Below are 24019 nucleotides of genomic sequence, written 5' to 3'. Positions count from 1 at the left end.
AAGAAACCATTGCTCGGTCAAGGCTTCCTGTTGCTGGGAGTAGGAGGCTGATGTGGTTGGATGCAGAGAGAGAGGAATGCAGGCGAAGCCAGGCAGATAGGCAGAGCTGTACCCACAGGGCCTGGAGGATCAGCTTAGCAGACTTGGTCTTAGGACAAGGCTAAGGAAGAGATTTTAGCAGAGGTTTGACTGGGGAAATTCTATTCAAATTGCATTTCTTTCAGAGATCACTGGTCTGTAGAGAAGCAGCTGAGGAGGGAGGTTGAACATAAGAAGAGAAGCTGGCAGGCTGGTGTGGTACCCTGGGCAAGAGGCGTTGGTGGCTGTAGATACAGACAGAAGTGTGAATTTCAGGGGACAAATCCATAAGGCTCGTTGATGGATTGGCTTAGGGAAGATGGTGTCAAGCATGACACTGAATGCCTGGGAGAGAAAGATGTGCACTGAGACGTGAGAGATCAAGGGGGACAACCACAGGGTGTGATGCCTATAGAAGTCCAAGGTAGAGATGGAATATTCTCCTAGGAGGTTACGATGATATTAAGAAGGTGACTACTTCCTGAATACCCTGTGGATGGTGCCTCGCCACCATGCCCTAGGATTAACTTAACTGAATATATCAATAAGTTATCTTTATAGATGCCAGGTGCTATACAGCTGATGTCACCTGCATTACTTAATCCAACATTCTAAAAGACAAACAGCTTCTGCCAGGCCAGTTTGACAATCGCTCACTTTCAGAGGAGTTCCAAGAACATACAAGTTGCAAAAAGCCATTCAGCTGGTCACAGCGGAGCCTGGATTCTGATCTAGATCTTTCTGACTCCAAAGCCTAAACTCTTAACCACAATGTTTTGCTGCTCCTTCACAAAGAGTCTAAACACGAAATGCCTAGGAGTTTGACTGAAATAAATAATTTAGCTTCACAGACGGAAAGAAATATTATAAACCATATTACCCAACCAGCCAGGAACTTTACAAATACGCGTTATTGTTTACTAGAGGTCTGGAAGATGTACCATACCTGGGTCAGCACAATATCGGGTGCTGTTTATTAGAAAAAGAATTCACATCGCGTGGCACTGATTGGTGTGTTTGTGGCATCTGAGTTATGAGGCACAGCACGCAAGCTCACGTCGGCAAGTGGGAAAGTAATGATCTGCCTCATTGACAGAGAACAATTTACTTTTCCCCTAAATGAAATATTATTAGATTTTGAAGTGCATTAACGTAAAGAAATGCCTGAGGAAATGCTTTTTGCAGCCTCTGCATGTGTTGAACATATGACCGGTACCCCCAGGTAGCTCCAGCTCACATTTTGGCCAGTTTCTGAGAAGTTTTGCTCAAGGGAAGAAGAACTCTGTGGTGTTTGTATGGTAACATCACTGAAAGCGCAGACCCAAAGAATCAAGTGGGAAAGGGGGGATTAAACAGGACCTTAAAAAGAAAAGGGAGACCAGTTATTCAGGAAGAATCACTAGATTACGGAAAGGTACATGTAACAGGGATGAGAGAGACAGCCTTTTCCCCAGCTTTGCCATCAAACAGGCACTTAAACTCCGTGTTACTAAAGGCTGACAGAAGACACAGAGAAAGCATGCAAGGCTGGGGACTAAGGAATGTCTCCCTTCATTTATTAACAGATTTAAGATTCCCCTTGTCAGAAAGGGGAACGTGGGAAGGAGACTAAGGACACCGGATGGGGTGGGGGTGGGGACAATTCTGGGCATCTCCATATCGGGCTGGAACAGTGAAGAGTGAGACTGTAGTAACAAGAGCCTTGATTTTGTTTTTCATTTTGCAAAAGCGTTAAGTCATTGAAATTAACAGAGCAGGGGGTGGCGGGGGAACGGGGTGGTGGGAACATCTGCAACGTTGCCGTCTAGCCCAGGAAAAGGAAACGACCCCAGGTGTCCCAGGTCCACCTCCCCTGATTAATGAGGCATTGCATCCCCATCTCCAAATTCTTGAACTCAAAGTTCTTCCTGTTGCTTTCACGAGTGCCACACTTTTAGTTCAAAGAGGACCCCGCCCTCCTCTTTCGTCCTCGTCTCCTGCATGCCTTCCTTTCCCACACGGAGGCACATTGGGGTGAAAGAGGTGCTGACAGCGTTCACCATCCCATCTGGTGGAGCCACTGAACACACTGCCCGCCCAGAAGGGAGTAAGCCTCACGAAGCAGAGGGGTGCAAAGATGCGTCTTACCTTGGTCTTGTCTGCTACGTGCAATAGGATCTCGGCTGCGAAAACTCAGGGAAAGCCTACCGATTCAGGTTGTGTAGATGACCAGACTTGGAAAATAGATCCTGCACTCGGTCATGAGAATCACAGGCATTTTTCAAGCTATTCAAGATTTATACAGAGCCATAAAAGCTACATGTAAATCACATGTGTGTAAATTCATCCATATAAAGGAATAAAGTGAGGAAGAGATTAGTACTTTTCAAAAATAAGAATGCAGTAGTTTCTGACATTTTCCTCTCTGAATGCGTGTATTTTCCCAGTGTTTTTTATTTTCTAGATCTTACATGAAGTCAAGCAAGGAAGGCACTGGTTAACATTGTTGGGAGGATTGCAGATGAAAAGAAGCAGGAGAGTATCACAGTTCCAGTTAGAAGGAAGATTCTTAGCTACACTGAAAGTGGTGAACACATGCCTGACCTTGGCCCCTTGCCTCAGCTTAGAGAAGGCACAAGAACAGCAATATGTGACAGTGTCTTTGCTAGCCCTGAAGGTATCAGAGGCTTCTTCAGAAGGATTTCTAATAATGGGTGGAGAACAGCATCCAAATCCTTTTTCCTGGAACTATCTCTGCCTCTAACTGACATTGTTTATGACTTGTTTACTCTATTAATAAGCTCTTTTTAATATTTGACTCTCCATAAAATAACGAATATGGCAAGAAAAAGACAACAGCTTTTCGGCAATCAATATTTATTTTTTATTTTAAAAATTATTTTAATGCTTTTTTTAAAAAAAAATCCACTGCTTTTCTGTTTTCATTCTAATTTTCACTGCAGTTAAGTTTTCACAGTTATATCCCATAAACTCTAATGGAGATGACAGTGGTTTCTGATATGTCTCCAGTTCCTTTACAGAAAGAGAGATTCGGGATGAGTTCTTATCTGGTCTAGACATTGTGTGTCCTCCATTATTCATAACTGTTGGGCCTGGTATTCTGGGAGGTCCACTTCCTGCTTCAAAGACCGGATGACTTAATCTCTTGCTTAAAGAGGAGTCTTTCTCAGTGGGCTGCTATGACTGTCTTTGTTGACTTCCATGATACTTTGTCAAGTTTAACAACTGCTGTGCTGTGGATTTCCACCCATAGCCTGAGACATCTGAGTCTAAATTTGTCTCTGTGCTTGGAGCTCTCACTATAGGATGGGAAAATGTAGCGTACCACCCCGGTGCAGCAGCTTACTGTTTGAAGGCCCTACTGCAAAGGGATCCTTTACTGAAGAGAAACGTGGTAGTCAGGCATCCGTTGTGTTACAATAAACAGCATTTCTGCTTCCACTCTGCCTCAGCCAGTAGCCCAGTATACAACTCCTCCATCACTTCCTGCTCAATATTATATATTACATCATACTAACACCTCCTTCTTGTTTCATCCAAAGATAGTGCAAATGGCAGGAACATTCCATCTTGCCTTCTCACGTGACATCCCCAAGAACATATCACTTTCATTTTAGATGACAAACGAGACTGGTCTCCAAGCTTCTTTTGAATGGCAGGCCTGGCATGGTCACTTCACGAGGGAGCTGTCAGCCCTTAACTGAGAATCACTCCTTGAAGTGATTTATAACGTTGCTATAAAAAGCTTTCCTTCCAGCTAAAACTTGTCCTTCTTTCAAGTTTTATGACAAACACACATGGGCCAAGACGAGGGTGTACTTATGAGAACATGAACACTTGCACACGTGCATGCGTGTGGACGCACGCACACACATACACACACACACACACACACACACACCCCCAACACTCCTATCCCCTATTCTCTCACGAAGAAAAGAAAAGGGAAATTTTCGGAATGTTTTAAAACAGTTTAAAGCAGGTGGAGACCATTAAGAGCTGCTTCTTGGCACCAACTTTGACCTTGACTGCCGGCACCTCTATTCGGAATGGCATATGCAAGATTGTTCTTTTGAATTCCATGCTATGGCACTCATTCTTTCATCCCTAACGTTGTTGATGGCGATAATGCAGCAACCAATCCTTATTCCGTTAAAGTACCTCCCTCCCAAAAGCCAACTCCTCAATCTTACCAAAATGTTTAGTCTTGGTGTTCAGCCTCCTTTCATGCCACTCTTCCATGTATTTCAACACCCTCCCACGTATGGTGAGACACTTTCCTGGTTCCACTGTCCTATGAGGGAGAGCCAACAGGCGAGCTGGCAGGAACCTATTTGGTCTTGCTCTCTGATGCTTACAGGAATGAAAAAGAGCTATATTCATCAAGCTAAGAGGCTCAGTCCTCCGAGACTTGCCAGAAGCAGGACTCTGGCCTCTAAATTGATTTCTGAGTTACTGGGCTTCAATTAGGACCTGCTACATCCTGCAGAGAAGCCAAGAGTTAGATTCAAATCCTCAGTAGAATGCAGAGAGAGATCCCATTAGCCAACCACCCCACCCCCCAAGTAGAGTTCCATCCAGAGACCTTGAATGGCAAAGGCAGAGAGAGAGGCAAGCTTCCTTAAAGGAGACAGGCAAGGCACTAAAGGGAAGGTAACAGTTCTTGTAGGGTGACATCAATTGCAGAGGGATAGTGAGTCACCTTCTCGGGGGCATACTTGCTCCCTGAAAAGTAAGGTGTTTGGTAAACTAAACTAGCTCATTCACATAACCTGCTTGCCACCACTTGCAGGAGACAATTAAGCCCACTTTGCATTGACGTACCAGGTAGTCCACTGAAGGACTCCCACTGATGACAAGCATGTTTGCCATCACAGATTGAAGCACTCATTTCATTATGAAATGGTATACTCCATGCCCTTCTCATATTTGTTTTCTTAACCACTAAATCACTACTCCAAATCAAAGGTGAGAAGTTCAGGATGGGAACACGTCTCCAGGCTGCTGTAGCTATTGCCATCTTATGTGATAGCGTTATCTTGTAATATGACTTTCACTTCTACCCTGGGAACGGTGTGGTGGCAGGGATCTCTCTCACTTAAGGCTCAACAGAATCAAAATATAATGGGTTAAAAGTATGTCCACAGAAATAATATATATCCTATATTTATATAAAATATTTTACATTATATAGATTGATATATATAATATATATATTATTTTTTCAGATTCTATTCCATTATAGGTTATTACAAGACATTGACTATAGTTCCCTGTGCTATACAGTAGGTCCTTGTTGTGGGATGCTTTTAATCTTATTGGGTGTCTAACGCAGACAAGAGGATGCCCTTAGTCAGTGTCTGTAACATTTTAAGTATATATCTCAATACGTATGTATTTATTTATGAATCGCATTCACTTACTACTGTTATTAATAATATCTCCAGGCACAATATATTCTTAGAGCCAGATTACCCTCAACAACAGGTCTTGTAAATTTCTATCTAAAAAGTTTTCTTGGTAATTATAATTATTTTGGCCAATTTCTTAACAGATTACAATATGCTGTCGTGTTTTTAACTTCATTATGTGGCAGAAGGGCTTGGAGGAAAGGCCATTGCCCTATCCGTTTTTAGGCTTTTATTTGGGTTTGCATTATTAGAAATATCTTCCATTCACGATTTTGCAGAATTTTTTAAAGATACTTGCTATTTAGTTTAAACTCAATAATATAATAAAATAAAATGCAATAGAATAAGATTATAAATGTAAGTCTCAATGATAGCAAAAGACTGAGGCCCTGCCTGCTGTCCCTGTGGCCTCGTACCCACACTTGGAGAGAGTGCCATGAGAATCTGACAGGCACACCCAGAAGCTTAATGTTATAAGTCAGTAAAGCTTATTTCTTTCTTATTTGTACATGGAAATGGAAACATATCTCCAGTCCTGTCTTCCCAGACCTCAATGGTAAGTCTTGCATACTTATCAGGAGGCACATCCTTTTAATAACAAACGTAATTATCTCATTCACCATAATGATAGATCCCCTATAGTCAGTTAATAAATCTGCACCAGAATAGAACATGCTGATTGGGAATTGCAAACAATCTGGGCAAAGTGATAGTTAGGTCTCTCTTTTACAGTAAAGTATTCCCAGAGGCAAAGGCAAATTTCTAGACCTGAAAAGCAGGCACGGATCCAGGGGCATGGTGTGGAGATCAAGGGTGTGCCCCCGTCTGCTGGTAACCTACATGCCAACCAGCATCCCCAGGGCCCATTAGGCCATCATGCTCTAAATTGCAACCAGCCACTCTGTCCTTTGCACGTGGCGTGTGACAGGCTTTTCAATCCACTAGCTATAAAATGGGGGCTGTAAAAAGACCACACAGATCTTTATAGTTGGTACACTGTGATGGATTCTCTCCCCTTAATGCTTTATGAGAATTTTTGGAGAGTGCAGCAAAGATGGAAAACTTGTGCTTCAGTCTCATCAGACCAGTAACTGTTTCCTGAATTAGCTCCTGTTCCCTTTAGTATCCCTGCAGTGAGAGCCCTGGGCCTCTTCCCCCGGTTTGACACCCCCAATCACTGGTAGTTCAAAGGGAATCTTAGCTACGAAGAATTTCTTGTCTCCCATGAAATGATCTTTCCTCCTCTCTACTTTTGTGGCACTTTGTCCCCAGTACAGCGTGTATTAGCTTTTTGTGAGTTTCCTTCTCCTCATTCAAAGTTAAACTCCTTGAAATAAAGGTCATGCTTTCTATTCTTCCAAACATGGGTTGCGGTGCATTGAAAAGTCGGTACTCAGTGGCACGTGTACAAACGTATTATACTTCATGCTTTGGGGATCCTGGGCACACTTTTCTACAGCTTTCTTCTCAGACAGTAGATTCAACAGCTTATATTTTGGTTAATATTATAAAAGATCATATTGCCAGATGGATAATAAGGTACCCAAGATGAGAGTCCACAAAAAACTTAATGAATTATCTGTGAAGAGTTGAATTAGAATGTAAATTCCATCCATATTTGCCAAAAAGACAATTTCAGAACTTCAAAGGAACATTCTTTCAAAATATTCTTTTAAACGTCACCCCAAATACTTTGACAGCAAAATGGATCTTGTAAAACAACTATTCTGATGAGTGAAGGATCAGCTACTCAGAACTGTTTGGTAGCCTCTGGAATACAAGGGTCTTACAAACTAAGGAAAAACATTTGCAGTGTGACAAAAACTTAGTTTGAAAAATTCCAGCAAAGTAGAATGTCTTCGTCTCCTCAATTCTTGAACATTCCTGTAATGCTTCTATTACATGTCACTGTTCAATGCTATAGAAACAGTATCTTCCCCATAACAAATAGTGACACATGGTCAACTCCACCAAAGGTCCATGACCATGAGAAGTGGGACATTCTTCTTGCCGAGGCAGGAAGCCCTAGTTAGAGTCTAAAGCCCAAAGGTCAGAGGCTGACTCCACCCTGACCCACAGCGGGACCCTGGGCAAATTTCACTCGTGTGTCCTGCACTATCTCCATTGTTCAAAGGAGAAGAATCATCACTGCTTCAGATGGAGGTCCTGGACACGGATAGGAAAATACTGGAAAGACGCTCTGAAGTCTCTAGGAGAAAAGGATGATTAAATGATAATGACACACCAGTAGATTTTCCCAAGGAAATTGTGTTAGCAGGGGAAAATAGTATAGTCAAGAAACACCATCTAATGTCAGTGAGTCTATAACATATTCTAAGTGGAAAACAATGCCCCTCAAATTTTCACATTAATAGGGTAAAGAAATTTTTAAAAAATGTTTCCCAGTCTCAATGCAATATAAATTTTTTTTTAAATTTTCTGATATAACAGATGTATAACACGTTTTACAAATAATAATAAAATATACAATTTTGTGAATTATAAATTCCAGGTGGCTAACTGATTCTCACAGAATGCTTTCATTGAGTTTTGCTGAACTCTTTTATCGGTAGCCAATTTTTGGCTGCAGTTCAAGCATGATTTGACAAATGGAACTGCATTCCATTCCACTAATTCCTTCCCAATACACTTATTTTCCTGAAATCACACATGTGATGTACTGTTAAACTCTTAGTCTTACACAAATTACATTCATTAAACCGGACCCTCTTTCGGCTCCAATACTACATAGGTTGGAAATTCACTCATTTATGAGAAACACAGACAGCTTCTTTGCTGAATTAAATAACAGTTTTCAAATACTGGAAGAACATTTCTTCAGTTTTTTGTGTGTGCTCTTCACAATGTAAATAATCTGTATTATTATTATTATTTTTTTTTACCATGTGGATTTGGTTTTTTGTTTTTTTTTGTTTTTTTTTTTTCACACACACACACACACTGTATTTTATTTTTACAAGAGATAAATAGACTGACACCAAGCATTGTACATGGATGACCACAACAAAAGCAACAATGATTGCAATTACCAAACATGAAACACACTCATACTACGTCATAATATTGACATTCAGTCCAGTAATCCTCCACTGTAACAGCTCCTTTACTTTGCAGTGAAAATTGATTTGTATATTCTTTGCCTCTGAGTCCTTGTGGGATTTTTTTTTTTTTTAATTCAGACAGAAAGTCACAAAAATTATACTCATCCTCATCAGTTCACTCAGTCCCATGTAATTAATTTTTTTTTCATCTTGATCTTTTGTTAGCACTTTTATGAGTTCATCAGTTTTTCATTAGAGTTCTGAAAATGCTTATTCATTCAGTTCAGCAGTACAGTCAGTTACCAGAAACCTGTACTTGTCAGAGTCTTTTCCATGAATTTCTTGACGATGAAACCCTTTTATAGGAACATATTTGCAAAATCATCAGAGTACACCCAGAACTGTCTGTAAATGACAAAAGACTTAAAAATGACCACGGTTAAAGATTTGATGAAAGTTCATAATAATGCAGTTGACAAGAAAATTAGTTATTTCTGAGATATACATTTTAAAGTAATAACTAGGATTATTACTTATAACATTATACCAGAACATATAAGATTCTTAGAAATTTCATGTAATGTCTGAAACATTTATATTAACATATTTCCATACACAATATAAATTTTTTGCGAAAGGAAACACTGAGGCACAGGTCAAGAAACAACTCAATGAAGATTGCACCTTGTTCTGTACACAAGGCCTGGACTTAGTTGTAAGAGCCTTCCCGTGTAATGTTACTGTAATTCTTAGAGGAAAGAGTATTTTTTTTTTTTTTTTTTTTACTTAAATAGGTCTAGATTTATTACTCTTAAGTGGAAGGTCATGTGTTATATTATAAACACCATTGTCAGCAGACAGGGTAGAAGGATGAGGTCATGGTAAGTCAAGGAGGAGTATCAATGACCCCTTCCCCCAGCATAACCACACTTCCTGCTCAAACACAGATGGTCATCCTGGTTCCCCCCTTTATCTACCATATAAAGAGACTATCTGATTATTAGCTTAATGCATGATAATCTTTTTCCTCTTTTCATGGAATTTTTTTTTAATCTTAATTTTATTGGAGTATAGTTGATTTACAATGTTGCATTAGTTTCAGGTGTATGGCAGGAAAGGGTAATTATTAAAGAATATAATAGCTTCCATCTTCCTGAAAACAGTTGTGTAATATATACTCATTTCTCTTGTGATTTTTAAGATCAAGAAACCAATGGACATACAAAACTCCTTCAGTAGAAAATAATTACTCCCTCCTGTTAAGCAGTAGATGACTGCGTTCTACATAAGCCACTTGCCTCCCAGCGTGAGTAATTGGTGATGGTCTCCAAGGCTCCTGCGCTCGCGCTATGCTGTCCTTGATCCAACTCTTTGATGTACTAGATATACATTCACTTTTTCACTGAATCAGCATGTGTTACATGTTGGCTTCTTCTTCCCAAATTGTTTTGGTTTTCTGCACAAGTATGCTTACTTTGGCTAAAATCAAGACGTCCCACCTTCTGGATGGCCTTGTCCGGTCTTCTGGTCCCTGGAAGCCATGATGAAGAAGGAAAGAATCTGGTTCCAAATTGATATTTGTTTGTTATTTTTGGAGCTCTCAAGTAAATTACAGGAAAATTGATTTTCTTTCATGACCTTCTGCACCTACTCAACCCCTTCTGTTGCTCTTACATGGTTTTATTTCCTTCTATGTTTAGGTTTTTATCTACGTGCCATGAAAGATTAATAGAATTGATGGAAATCATATTGCCTAATTAGAGGGAGTTTTTGAAGCTTATACAATGAAACTTCATTTCCTATCTAAGATCTCCAGATAAAAAATTCCATTTCTTGCTGAGACAGCTATTTGGATATATTCACTTGTCAGGAGGACTTGAATTACCTTATCCCATTAAAGAGAGGGAACACTTTCTCCTTGTCTCTGATCTTTAGGATGGGTGTTCACATACAATGCCTGTTTCTAAATTATGTCTAGTTATTAACCAAACCGAACAACTATATTCCACTTGTTGCTCAAATATTCATGCCACGACTTCAAAATTACGGTTGATCTGGAGCTCCAACCTGAAAGAACTTTGTCCCTTCTCTCCATGGTGTCATTTTCTGCATAGCTGGACCCCTTTTTTCTCTGCTCCACCCTGCAGCAATCTTTGGATGGCCCCTACCCTCTCAAGGAGGTCCACTCTCCTTGAGAAGTGGCCACAGACGGGAGCCCTGACCTCTTGGCCAGTTAGCTCCATGGTAACAACCCTCATGTCCCAACAAAGATTAAACCCCAACTTTGAACAATACCTCACCAAAAACTCAGGTATTGGAGAAAGAAAGTGTAAACCTGGACTGGACTTGGCGACTTTCAGAGTCCACAGTCCTGAACTGTCTTCAAGTACCCTTATAAGCAGTCTGCCCGTGTCCCCTTCCCACCGTCACCAGTAGGGCTAGCTGGCCTTACAATCCAGACCCAAGTACCCTTAGGCCCAGAGAGGAACCTCCCTTCCCTCACTCAGAGGACATACATCTCCCCCTTTCTTATTTTTATTTTCCCAGGCTGAACCACCTATTAGACTGACATTAGAAACATTAATTTCCTCCAGAGGAAAACCCCAGCAAAAAAATACTACAACAGAAAAGCATAGTTAAGCTTCATTACATGGTGGATTATTCTGACAGAAATAACCCTGTGTGAGACACACCACATGCCTGGTGGAGTTGCCCCTCTTTTCTTAGTCCTTGGGTCTCAGCTCAAGTTCTGGAAAACAACCACCACACACACAAAACTGCAAGAATACGACACAGCTTGAAGCCAAGCGCCCTTAGAATGAGGCACGCCTAGAAATGCTGGAACATGCACCCGTCCCCTGTCCACCCACCCCCCCACCCCCCCCAGAAAACTATGTCTCCCAGACAGAAGTTTGACTCAATGTACCCCCCAAATTTATATCAAATAGAACACTTAACTTCTTAGTCTCAAACAGCTGTGTTTGGGTTAATCCTGACTTCACATTTCCCTCTAGAACGGTGGGTGAATATTTGATTTATATTTTGGTAAATAAATGGCAGACTCAAGTGGTTTTCCCAGACCAAAAGCAACAATCTGCCTCTGAGGTAAATGCATGTCCCTACCCTTAGAGACTGGAAATTGCTTGCAGCTTTAAATGTTTTCCTTCTTTTCCCAGCTACTAAAGATCAAGTTTCTAACAATATCTTCGGGTCACTGCCAGCTAGGGTAACCCATTGCCTGTCTGCGGAATGAGTGCCATGACACCAGTGGTTCTCAAAGTGTGCGCCCCAGCAGACTGAACTTCAGCAAACCCTGCAGGTGGAGCTGACCACCGGTGTACACCAACCATAGCACAAAGCTTTAACGGGAATGATTTGTTCAGTGGGCAGATTCACTGGGAAGAGGCATGTGATGTCCTCCAAGGGCACTTTCTAGGTTCTGGTGCTGCCCTTGGCCCTGCTCAAGATGGTCCCTGCCCGCTGTGCACCAGAGATCACAAACTCTACAATAAAAGCTCCTTCATTTTCCTTGTCTGTGCCAAGAGATTTTAGAAAGTTTGGTCCCTATTTGAACAAATATGGATTATGGGAGAGAATAGTGTGAGCTGAAATGAACTCCCGGGGCAGAGGAAGCAGGGTTGAAAATGCTTGTGTGTGTGTGTGTGTGTGTGTGTGTGTGAGAGAGAGAGAGAGAGAGAGAGAGGGAGGAGAGGGTGTAGGGGTGGGAAGGGTTGGCTATGATCGCAGCCGCTGCCCCAGGAGAGCAGAGTATGTGCTTTTATTTAAGTTGGCTACCCTCCATCACCCAAAGTAGATGTCTAGCAGACCAATTCCCCAGATATCTGTGCTCTTGCTGACCTATTCTTAGATTGTGTGGCTCTAGAAGCCCCTTGGAACAACCTGTAAGACCTGAGTCAGACAAGTGTAGCCTGAGGGAAATGACCCAGCGCAGCCTGTCTCCCGAGGAAGCTAGGGTAGTACTCGCCCCAGGTTCCCCCAGGACAGCCCAGAAATCTTGAGTTTGGGCCCAGCTTCCCCCTTGCTCTGCCCCGGGAGGTCCATGCATCCTCTCAGGCTGAGGACAGCAGGGCTGGCCCGGGAGAGGGCATTGCCCCAAAAAACAAGGGTGACCCCCAACGAGCAGGCAGTGGGCCCAGGGGTGGAACGACAAGCCAGGCCATAGACATGGTTCAATGTGTAACTTTTTTTGTTTTTTAATTTTTATTGGAGTATAGTTGATCTACAATGTTGTATTAGTTTCAGGTATACAGCAAAGTGAATCAATTATACATATACATATATCGACTCTTTTTTTTTTTAAGATTCTTTTCCCATATAGGTCATTACATAGTATTGAGTAGAGTTCCCTGTGCTATACAGCAGGTTCTTGTTAGTTATCTATTTTATATATACTAGAGTGCATATGTCAGTCCCAATCTCCCAATTTATCTCTCCCCCTACTTTCCCCCTGGTAACCATAAATTTGTTTTCTACATCTGTGACTCTACTTCTGTTTTGTAAATAAGTTCATTTGTACCTTTTTTTTTTAAGATTCCACATATAAGCGATACCATATGATATTTGTAACTTTTAAATATTTAGCCATGTGGTATATGAGCCTCCCTTTATGTTCTCATCCTAGGCAATGTTGAAGGTATGCCTAAGATCAAATAGAATTATTGAGAAATTAAACAGAGCTCAATTACTTAAGCCATGAGTCGCCACCATGTGTGATGCCCAGTGCTTGGCACTTGGAAAGATGATTGAGTCTAGCTCTGTCCTCAAGACCCATACCGCCTAGGACCTGAAGGCTGATATATGTACTGCTTACTTACCACGCACCAAAATGTAATAACAGCTCCAAGATGTGTACAGGGAGAGTCCTGTGGGAGCACCACAGAGGGAGAGGCGGTCTAGACCTTGAAAAATCTAAGAAGGCTTCTAGGAAGACCTGAGATTTCAGGAGCTTACCAATCTAAATTTTCCTTTGGCCTCAGAAACAACCGTGGGCGAATGTCTCATCCGTGTCCATGCTTGACAAAAACTAGTAAGCCGTATAAAGTGGCTTCCAAAACCCCGTGCCTTTCCCTGGACCTAATAGCCTAGCTCAGCCTCCAGAGGGGAGTTGGGAAGGGCCAGCCAATGGTGAGAGCTCACATCCTGGTGAGAGCATGGCATCCATGAAGTGGTTTTCTGCTGGTAGAGAAAAGAAAGTTTTCTTCCATGCTATATTTGACATAAAACTTATCTGCCTAGAATGACATCACATACAAGTCACTTTTTAATAAAAAACAAATACGCCTCCCAAAGCATTCTGTTTTGAAACTGTCAAGGAGACTAACATCTTATTCCCATACTTTAGGTCATAAATCAAATGAACTAACTCAGAGACTGACAAACTGTAACCCAGGGACCAAATCTGGCCCGCCACCTGTTGGTGTAAATAAAGTTTCATTGGGACACATCCACACCCATTTATTTTAAGATCAGCAGAGTTGACAGTTACACCAGAAACTGCATGATCCACAAAACCTCAAATAATTGCATTTAAAAAATTGCCACTCCCTCTCTCATCCGAAGTCAAACAATAAGCGGAAGGAGAAAGCCTGCAAATTCCCCACCAAACCCCAATCTCTGCCCTGAATAGCAGCAGTTTATAGTTCAGGGTTGGAGGGTTTTATAATTTCTAATGAATGAAACCAAAATGTCAGGCAGAAGGCAGACTACGTCAGTCATATTTTTGGAAGAAAACAGAATTCCGCACAGATCGTCTGAATGGAGAGACTTCATGAAAGGTGACCTGCAGAGGAATGGACAAACTTCAAGGATTGGACAAGAGGCGCTGAGGCAGCCAGAGGCAGGCAACAGAGGGAAGCTGTTACCACCCGGGGATGAAGAAACAAGGCAGGAAAGAGTTACTGGGCCCAAGGAGGAGAATCCCCCTCTGGGGGCTATGGTCATGGAGGGCACAGCTGCCCACAGAAAATTAGGATATGTTGATTAGGGTTTCTATTACAAGTGTAGAAACTCAACTCAAACTGGTTTATATAAGGAGAAAATGTTTTAACTCACATTACAGGAAGACCAGAAGTTAAAGGGCTTCAGGCCGGGTTGATTTAGTAGCTCTTGGTCATCATCAAGGAGATCTAAGGATGTGCATCTCCCTGCTCTACTTGTCTCAACAAGGTCAATTTATTCGAAGGCTGGTTTCCCACTAGCAATGAAGAAAACATGCCTCTCTGTTCATGTCTGGGGTTGCCCAGGGATGCAGAGATGAGGAGGTATTCAGTGGTGTTGGAGGTGTTTCCTCTCCATTCCCACCAGCTATGTTCGTGCACATAACCGTATGTGTATATGTATTCTCTTTCCCTTTCTTGCTCTCCTCTCTCAACTAGATTTTTTAAGCTATCCTGAGCTCTCCTGACATTTCATTGGCCCTGGTTGGCTTAGGCTCAGCAATTCCTGAACCAAATACTGGCCAGGGGGGAAATTACCTTCACTGGTTAGAATGATCATCTGAAGGGTAGAACGGATGGGGGAGGGAGGGAGTGTCAACCACGAAGTCTGCTATTAAGATATGATGATTATCTTCTTTCAGGTGTGTCTCCTCTGTCTGCATCTCTTCGTCTGCAGGTATTTGCTGCCCAGATCTTCATCTGACACAGGAGGCTCCTTCTGGCAATGGGGTAGTTTATACTGGGTACCTGCTTACCCAAGTAGGTATTTCCTTACCCAACCAGAAAAACCAGAAAAGAACTTATGGGAATATCTTTCTTGGTAGGTTCCAGTCTTTTTTTGTTGATGGTTGCTCAGCAGTTAGTTGTGATTTTGGTGATAGGAGGTGAACTCATGTCCTTCTACTCCACCATCTTGTCTCCAATCGAAAGAGAACTTACGGGAAAAGAGAAAGTTACCAGGTCTAATTAACGTTCTAATTAAATTTCCTCCCAAGTCTTTGGGAAATCACCCATCCTTTGTGGCTTAACTTCCTTCTACATAATTAAGATATATGATGGTTGCAACCCCACAGCAAGAGAAATTACCTAATGTGGGTTCAGAGGCTTTAACAGCTGAAATTAATTTGAAGGCATTTTAAGAGGTGCGAGGTGTTTTTCACACCTTTACCTGCACCTGGTAGGTGTTGGGTCCCATTGGTGAAATCTCCTTTTGGTCCCTGATTGATGAGTTTTACATAGACATTGCAAGGCAACTTAAAACTTGCCTCCATGAAGATTTCCCAATTCATCAGGAGCACTCCGTTACCACTGACCTAATCCTAACCTTCATCCTATCCAGAAACAGCCTGAGATTTGAATCTAGTTTATACAGGAAACTGTCAACAAAATAACTTACGTATTGTTCCCAGATGTTGAGATATTGAGCAGAGGTGCTCTGAATGCCGATTTCAATTAGGATCTTGGAAGTTACTTGTCACTGGCAGTCGGATCCCTGTGGCCAATGGCTATCACAAGGGCAAAGCCCCCTGTTATATTATAGAATTCCCATGGAATATATGACCAATTAACGTTGGATAAAGCTGCTTTAAGATTGGGAGGTTATTTTTCCTACATATTTCTAATACTTGGCTGGGCTGACAAAATTGTTGACCCTGACATGTGGGCCAGAGCAGATTCCATATTAAATTCAAGGCTTTTAACATCCAAACACCCATTATATGGACAGGCACAATGGCAACGTTCTTGGCAGGTGCTGGAATATCCATTTCTAACATTATTTGAAGCACATAAACTCAATATTTCTTAGGACATTAGAAACTAAAGTCCTGGCCAGTATAAATAAGTCAGGACCTTGGCTACTTCTTTTAAAATCCAAAATTCCCCTTGCTAAACCCAAGCACATGTTTATAGTTTCCAAGTCATTTCTCTAACAAAAAAATTAATCTAAAACTTTGATAAACCACAGCACTTTTATGAGTTTCCATAGTGGCTTTTCTGTACGCATTGTACTAAATTCCCTATGAAATTATTATTATATTAATCAGCAGTGACTCATTTAAAATTATAGTTCGTGATCTCTTATTTTTAAAAAAGGTCCAATGTCATTTTTATCACTGCCCCAAGTTTATTTTTTACTTAAAATTCACATCACAACTCAGAATAGGAAATGTCACTGAAAGTTGTTTTTCAAACCAAGAATTTTGTTTCCAAAAAGAGAGAATAAGAAAACAAATGAACACGATAATGCCAATAATGATGTTATGTGATTTTTATAACCAAACAGTTCATTATGACTAAGCGCTTTTGTGGGTGGTACCAAATATTTGAACAGGTTTTCAAACCATTTGGTGATTTATTAAATATTAGTGATTGTTACTACAGGTCTAGTTTTATGATCTATGGTGGATTTTTTTTGTATGGAAACCAGGACACATTACCAGGCTAGCAATCTGCTCTGAAAATGCTACCCAGTACCTGACTCACCTTTAAATTACTCATTAGGTTACTTTAGGGCTCCAAAAGGGAAAAGATACTGAGAAAGCAAATAGAGTTCAAGGAACTAGGAAAGGCCTTTGAATGGTCTTTGCAAAGTTAGTTGGATATCTATTAACAACCAAAAAATTAACAGCCAGTTAATATAAAGAAGAAAACTCAGGCATACACAGTTATATAGTTTTAGGGGTATCTCACCTAAGTAACCCTAATAAATTCTTTAATCAAATAACAAGAAACTCATGTATGATGCTAAAAACCACCTAGAACCCCAAGGTGAACAGACAATCATTTTCTTCTCCTCATTTAGTCATATCCCCACAAAAATAGATGGAGAGATGAATTTGATAATGGGTTAGATTAAATTTGTCACTCTAAACATACACGTTACTGTTGTCATCCATATAAGCAGTGAATAGAAAAAGTGTCTTTAGCAACTCATAAAATTATTACCAAGTCTGGAATTTAAGAAAATGCTTATAAGAACGTGATTAAACAATAGCATGAATTCGTTGCTCACTTTCAACTGCCAATCCTTCAAAAAATGACTAATGGCACAAGCTCTGGGTCCCAGTCATACTTTAGAAAGACCAAGCTGATCTGAAACAGACCCAGGCAATATACATCATGTCAAGTCTACTAAGTATCAACTTACATATTTGTCTTTGACTCAAAAAGGAAACTTCTCCTCTCTTTCTGAGAGTCTGCTGGTTCCATGAGGAACACGACAATCTTCCCCACGCTCAGCAACATCTACACGATAGCTCTGCAATAAATATTTGTTGAAGACATGACAGAATGAATGAGTGAGCATCAGACTGAAAGTGCCCAAGAGTTCCCTCTGTCTCTCCCTCTGTTTCTGTCTCTCTCTCTCTCCTTAATAACTACAGAAACGGGCTTCCCTGGTGGCGCAGTGTTTGAGAGTCTGCCTGCCAATGCAGGGGACACGGGTTCGAGCCCTGGTCTGGGAAGATCCCACATGCCGTGGAGCAACTGGGCCCGTGAGCCACAACTACTGAGCCTGCGCATCTGGAGCCTGTGCTCCGCAACAAGAGAGGCCGCGATAGCGAGAGGCCCGCGCACCGCGATGAAGAGTGGTCCCCGCTTGCCGCAACTAGAGAAAGCCCTCGCACAGAAACGAAGACCCAACACAGCCAAATAAATAAATAAATAAAATAAATTAAAAAAATAAAAATAACTACAGAAACTTTGACAAGTTTACGAGGCATCACTCCAATGAAACACAAGGATGCCGTTTCCCTTCAGGGTAACGTGGTAGTATGATCTTATAGGACCTGCGTCATAGGCTTGGATTTACGATACCAGCATTCAAGAGCCTATTCCTTCTGGCTACTTTGTCTTTAATAAAAAAGAGAGAGAGAGAGAGAAAAAAACAAAAACAAAAACTAAAATAAAACTCAAAATATGAAGGTGGTCTTGTGGTTCAAGTAGCCAGCATTTAATTGAGGGAGTAATAAAATCTTTCTTCTACCCAACCACATTTTTATTTTAACAAGTATAGAAATACTTATTCAGATAGAGTAATATTTAAGCATTTGAATTCATAATTATATTCATATAGCACAAGAAATCTTGACAGAACTATTTTATTGTTTTTTAATTAAATTTATAAGTTTATCAGTAGTTTCTTATCTGATTTTTCTGCCATGCTGAAAAAGGCCTTCCTCCTACCAAGATTAGTTGAAAACTCTCTTCCAGTATTTTTGTAGTTTCCCTATTTTGTATTTATTTTAATGTAAAGAGAGAGATAAGAATCCAGTATGGTATTTTTCCCTAATAAATATCCAAATGTTCAACATCACTAATTGAATGACCCATATTTTCTCACTAATATTCAGTGATGACTTTTTCACATACTAAGTCCCCATACTGTCTTTGGATCAGTTTCTGAGCAATAATATTTATCTGTTTGCTTATTTGTACTCTCATACCATGATGTTTTAATTACTGTAGATTTACATCATAAATATACCTAATATCCTCCAATTAATTTTTCTCTTCAGATATTTCTGGCCTATCCTTTCACAGTTATTTTACCCAGGAACTTGAAAATCAGTTTATCTAGTTCTAAAAATTATCCCAGTAGTATTTCTGTTGGGCTCACAGTAAATTTATAGATTGATTGAGGGAGAACTGACCTCATTAAGGTATTGAATTTTCCTACCCAAGAATATGATATGCCCTTTTTGTCTTTCAGTGATTTAAAATTTTTTTCACATAGATTTTGCCAAATTTTTTTTTTTTTGGAGTTCTATAGATTGTAGTTTTATTTTGTATCATCCCAACTTTCTAGGTTCCGAAGACTTCTCTTTATAACACATTCAGCAGACAAAGTGTAGAAACACTTAACAAACTGGTTAATACAAATAAACCAAGACAAATTTGAATGTGTTTCCTTTTTAAATTTTGCATTATTTTCATATAATATATGCTGACAAGGTTAAAGAAAAACTTTTACAGGTCTAAAGTTCTCTTTGCATGTAAACTAGGTATCATATAAATAACATTAATCCTTTTTTAGTTCTAGAGTTAGGAAAGAGGATGACTTTTTTTTTTTTCGAAGAGTCAAATTTTTTTATGATAAATAGCTAAACCACTCTTACACTTCTCCCAAATTAAAAAAAAAATAGAACAACAATCAAAGCAACAATTTCCAAAGCAACAACAAACAAACCTAAACATATAGAAGTTAAATTATTATTATTATTTTTAACATCTTTATTAGAGTATAATGGGAGGGAGACTCAAGAGGGAGGAGACACGGGGACATATGCACATGCATAGCTGATTCGCCCTGCCCGCAAAGCAGAAACCAGCACACCACTGCAAAGAGGATGACTTTTTAAAAAGATAATGTTTATTGCCAAGCTTTCTTCCTATTTATGGTATGATCTAGGAATTTCAAAGGGATGCCTTTACTGATATTTTGATTCCATTTGCTATGGGAAGAGAAAACACAATTCTGACCTTTATCGTGGTATAGTTTATGTTCACAGCTATTAAATCCATATTCCTACTGAATCATGTGTTTCTCTGCTCCTTTTGCAATGCAAAGTGAAGTTTTGTCACTGCCTCATTAGTTTAAATCATCAGTCAAATATGCCTATGAGAACTAAGTAAAGAAATATAATTTTCATCTGACATGAGCCTCACTGGGCTTTTTTCCACTAAGGGAACGTACGCCCAGCTTTATCATCAATGTTTTAAAATATGAAGTTCTTGCAATTTAGGGTTGAATGATTCCTCCATACTTTCATGCGCTTTTTGTGATAGTTTTTAAATTGCTTGAACCTGCTTTCATTTATGCCGCTTTTAATATATAGAAATAATAGAGTTGTCAGTGTCCTCTTTAAGCTGAGGGAGGAAAAACTGTATTTCTTAGAGATATAAGCAGAAACAGGCTTATCTGGATAACCTTATGCTCATCCAGGTAATCCTCTCAGGAGATGCCGTTCAGTGCTTGTGTGCTTAGAATAGTTCTTACCTGAGCCATCCTGTGACTTAGGGCAATAACATTCCATCATCCTCTGATGGCCCAACTGTGACAGCGGGAATGTTCCTATGATATTTGTTGGCAAACAGGAGTATTGAAACAGCAAACAGTTACATCAACAACAGTGTAACATAGCCAAGCTTCCTGGGCATTTGGGTCTTACAAATTGAAGTCCAGAACAGATGTGCAGTAGTTGTTAGGTCAGTAATTACTGAGGGTGTTTTCTAGATGGAGTCTGCGGGAGGCTTAAAATCCACTACCTTGAGAACATCAAAATTAATTTTATTCCCAGGCATTTTATCTTTCTCATTACCACTGCAGTTTTATTTCTGTTGATTTTTTTTTTTTTGGTCAAAAATATATCTCTTTAATTTTAAAAGTAGTTCTATTAGAACTGTGTCCATACTTTTATGCAAGTAATTTGAGACTCTAATATGTTATTTTTAATTTTTTTATATTTTTAATTTTTATATATTCTTAATTTTTCAGGGAGTATAGTTGCTTTACAATATTGTATTACTGTATACTGTACAGCAAAGTGAATCAGCTATATGTATACATATATCCCCTCTTTTTTGGATTTCCTTCTCATTTAGGTCACCATGGAGCACTGAGTAGAGTTCCCTGTGCTATACAGAAGGTTCTCACTAGTTATCTACTTTATACATAGTATCAGTACTGTATATATGTCAATCCCAATCTCCCAATTCATCCCTTGGTATCCATCCCTTTCCCCCTTGGTATCCATACGTTTGTTCCCTATGTCTGTGTCTCTATTTCTGCTTTGTAAATAAGATCGTCTATACCAATTTTTTCAGATTCCACATATATGCGCTAATATACAATATTTGTTTTTCTCTTTCTGACTTACTTCACTCTCTATGACAGTCTCTAAGTCCATCCATGTCTCTCTACAAATGACCCAATTTCATTCCTTTTTATGGCTGAGTAATATTCCATTGTATATATGTACCACATCTTCTTTATCCTTTTCTCTGGTGATGGATGTTTAGGTTGCTTCCATGTCCTGGCTATGGTAATAGTGTTGCAATGAACAAAAGGGAGATGTTGTATTCTTTAAATGTGGCTTTAATCAAATCCATGTAAACAGAGCTCAGCAACTTTTAAAGTAGAGATATGGAGGGGGTTTGCAACTCACCCAAAAGTAGGCATGGAAAGTTTAAACTGAAAATGGTGAGATAAAGTCGTTACAGTCATCCCTCGGTATCTGTGGGGCATTGGTTCCATGACACCCGGAGATACAAAAATCTGTGGGCGCTCCAGCCCCTTATATAAAATTCCGCAGATTGGGAACCCTGAAGATATGGAGGGCCCACTGTACTGAGAAGTTGGCAAATGGGATAAAGAGATGCCATGGACTCCCCTGGCCACTATGAATTTGGGCAGTTTTCCATGTAGAATCAGAACTATTAGGAATCTGGAAACTGCTTTTATCCCACCTGAAAGGGGAAGAGGAGAAAACAATGAGCTAGAACAGAAGGATGAACTCTTACACAAATAGACAGACTAACGATATCCTTTATAACAAGCAGCAGCTGCTGGCATTTTCCAGGAAGAAAAGAAGGAGAGAAGCTCTTAAAGTCCACAAGTACATGGATCTGGGATAGAGCATGATATAAGCTCTTTATTAAAATAATGCTAAGAAATTGAAAACAAAGCAAAACAAAAGCCCCCTAATATCTAGCTTGATATTAAGAGTTGTAGAGAGGTGACTATCCCAGTGCAAATTCACATCAGACACTAAGAAAGGGATCAGCAGAAAATCCAGAATCTGGCCAATGACAACAGCAAAGTGAATGGAATTTAGACAAAGACCCTTAACTCTACCATCCTTACATGTCTCACCAATTCTACTAGAAGGAATTAGAAGTTGTAGTCAGAATAAAACTTTGTTACTTGCAGTGTGTTGTATTAATATAATGACTATTCTTACTATAATTGAGTAGTTTGTGTATAGTCTCATTCCATAGTGTGGATTCGGTCATCCTCAATTCATTTTCTGTGGTCTTTATAAAGTTCTGTGCTAAATAATCCCCCTTGTATACTGGTAAAGATAGATACTAACTTGTTTGAATCCCATCTGACAATGTAAGGATTCTGGCTTCTGTACAGTGAATTGGTTAAATGGTAAACCAAACCCATAAAACAGAACACATTTTCATAGAATGCTATTGTACCGGGACATATGTTTCCCTGTGTCTCCTAGATATTACATTTTGGTCATATGGAATCTAAATACTACTAAGAGGTACAATATATCAGTCTTACATCTGGTCAACTTGATGATTCATCTATTTTTTAAAGTAATTTATCCATAGATGCATCTGTGTTTTATGTGTACAATGGTATTGTTTGTAAATCATGACCCTCTTCTCCAAACATAATGCTTTTAGTATCTTTTCTTGTATCATTGTGTTAGCTAAGGTCTCCAATATAATGTTCACTATAGAAGTGATAGGGAGGAACATTATCTACTACCTAATTTTAAAGAGAATGGTCCCCTACCAGCAGTTATGCAATAAATACTTCAAAAACATAATTTTAAAAAGATAACATTTACAACAGAAAATTACAATAGAAAAATCTGTCAAGTTTCTGAGAATAAATGTAGCAAAATATGTATAAGACCTGTACACAAAATAATCCTTACTCAACGGTATTAAAGAAAATCTGAATAAATTGAAAGGAATAGTATGTTCATGGTCAGGAAGATTTAGTTCCCTGAAAAGGTCAGTTTGACCCTACTTGATCTGTAGATTTCTTACAACCTTGATTAAAATCTCATGAAACTTGATAGGCTGATTTTTAAGTGTCACTGAGAGAACAAAGGCCTACTAATGGCAAAAACACTTCTGAAGAGAATGATTATGGAAGACTCATTATGAAGTTGTAGTAACTGGGCAACCTAGAGTTTGTCCAGGAGTAAATAAATTAGCCAGTGGAAGAGAGTAAAGAATCCAGAAACAGCTGCACTTGATATTCAAGGGCTTTTGAAACATGACAGAGTGTGGCACGGCAGATTTATTATGGAAAGAAAGGTTTCTTACAAATGAATATGGAAAAATTGTCTGCACAATTTATACCTCAACTATAAACAAAAATCAACTCCACATGAATTAAGTGCCTAAATCTCAAAATCAAGATCTTAAAATTCTTAGGAAGATATTTAAGTAAAAATCTTCTAGACTTTAGGGTAGGATAGACTTTCTTAAGCAATCACAGAAGCATAACTATAAAAGAAAATACTATTAAATCTAACTCCATTTAAAATTGAGAGCTTTTACTCATCAAATAATACCATAAAATTGAAAAAGATATTTACAACACATGAGCAAAGAACATATCAGAATATATAAAGAACTTCTATAAGTAAATAAGGGAAGAAAAACAACCTAACAGAAAGATATAAAAATAGTTAAGCTGACATTTCATCTAAGTGAAATACAGACGGCTAACAAAACACCTAACAAGGTGCTCACCTTC

The 24019-nt window shown here is 39.5% G+C and overlaps 1 long non-coding RNA gene across 1 annotated transcript in view; it reads left to right on the top strand.

Annotated features, from left to right (window-relative positions):
* The first annotated feature begins 8410 nt into the window (after nucleotides 1–8410).
* Nucleotides 8411–24019, top strand: part of LOC309666306 — a 98874-nt gene continuing 83265 nt past the window's right edge. The window contains exon 1 of the long non-coding RNA XR_014267033.1: nucleotides 8411–8496. This is a non-coding gene — a long non-coding RNA (uncharacterized lncRNA). The remainder of the gene's footprint in view (nucleotides 8497–24019) is intronic.

The sequence above is a fragment of the Balaenoptera physalus genome (genome assembly GCF_965194825.1).
Source record: "Balaenoptera physalus genome assembly, chromosome: 8".
NCBI lineage: Eukaryota > Metazoa > Chordata > Mammalia > Artiodactyla > Balaenopteridae > Balaenoptera > Balaenoptera physalus.
The sequence above is the reverse complement of the archived record's forward strand: the minus strand, read 5'-3'. Positions and strand labels throughout refer to the sequence as shown.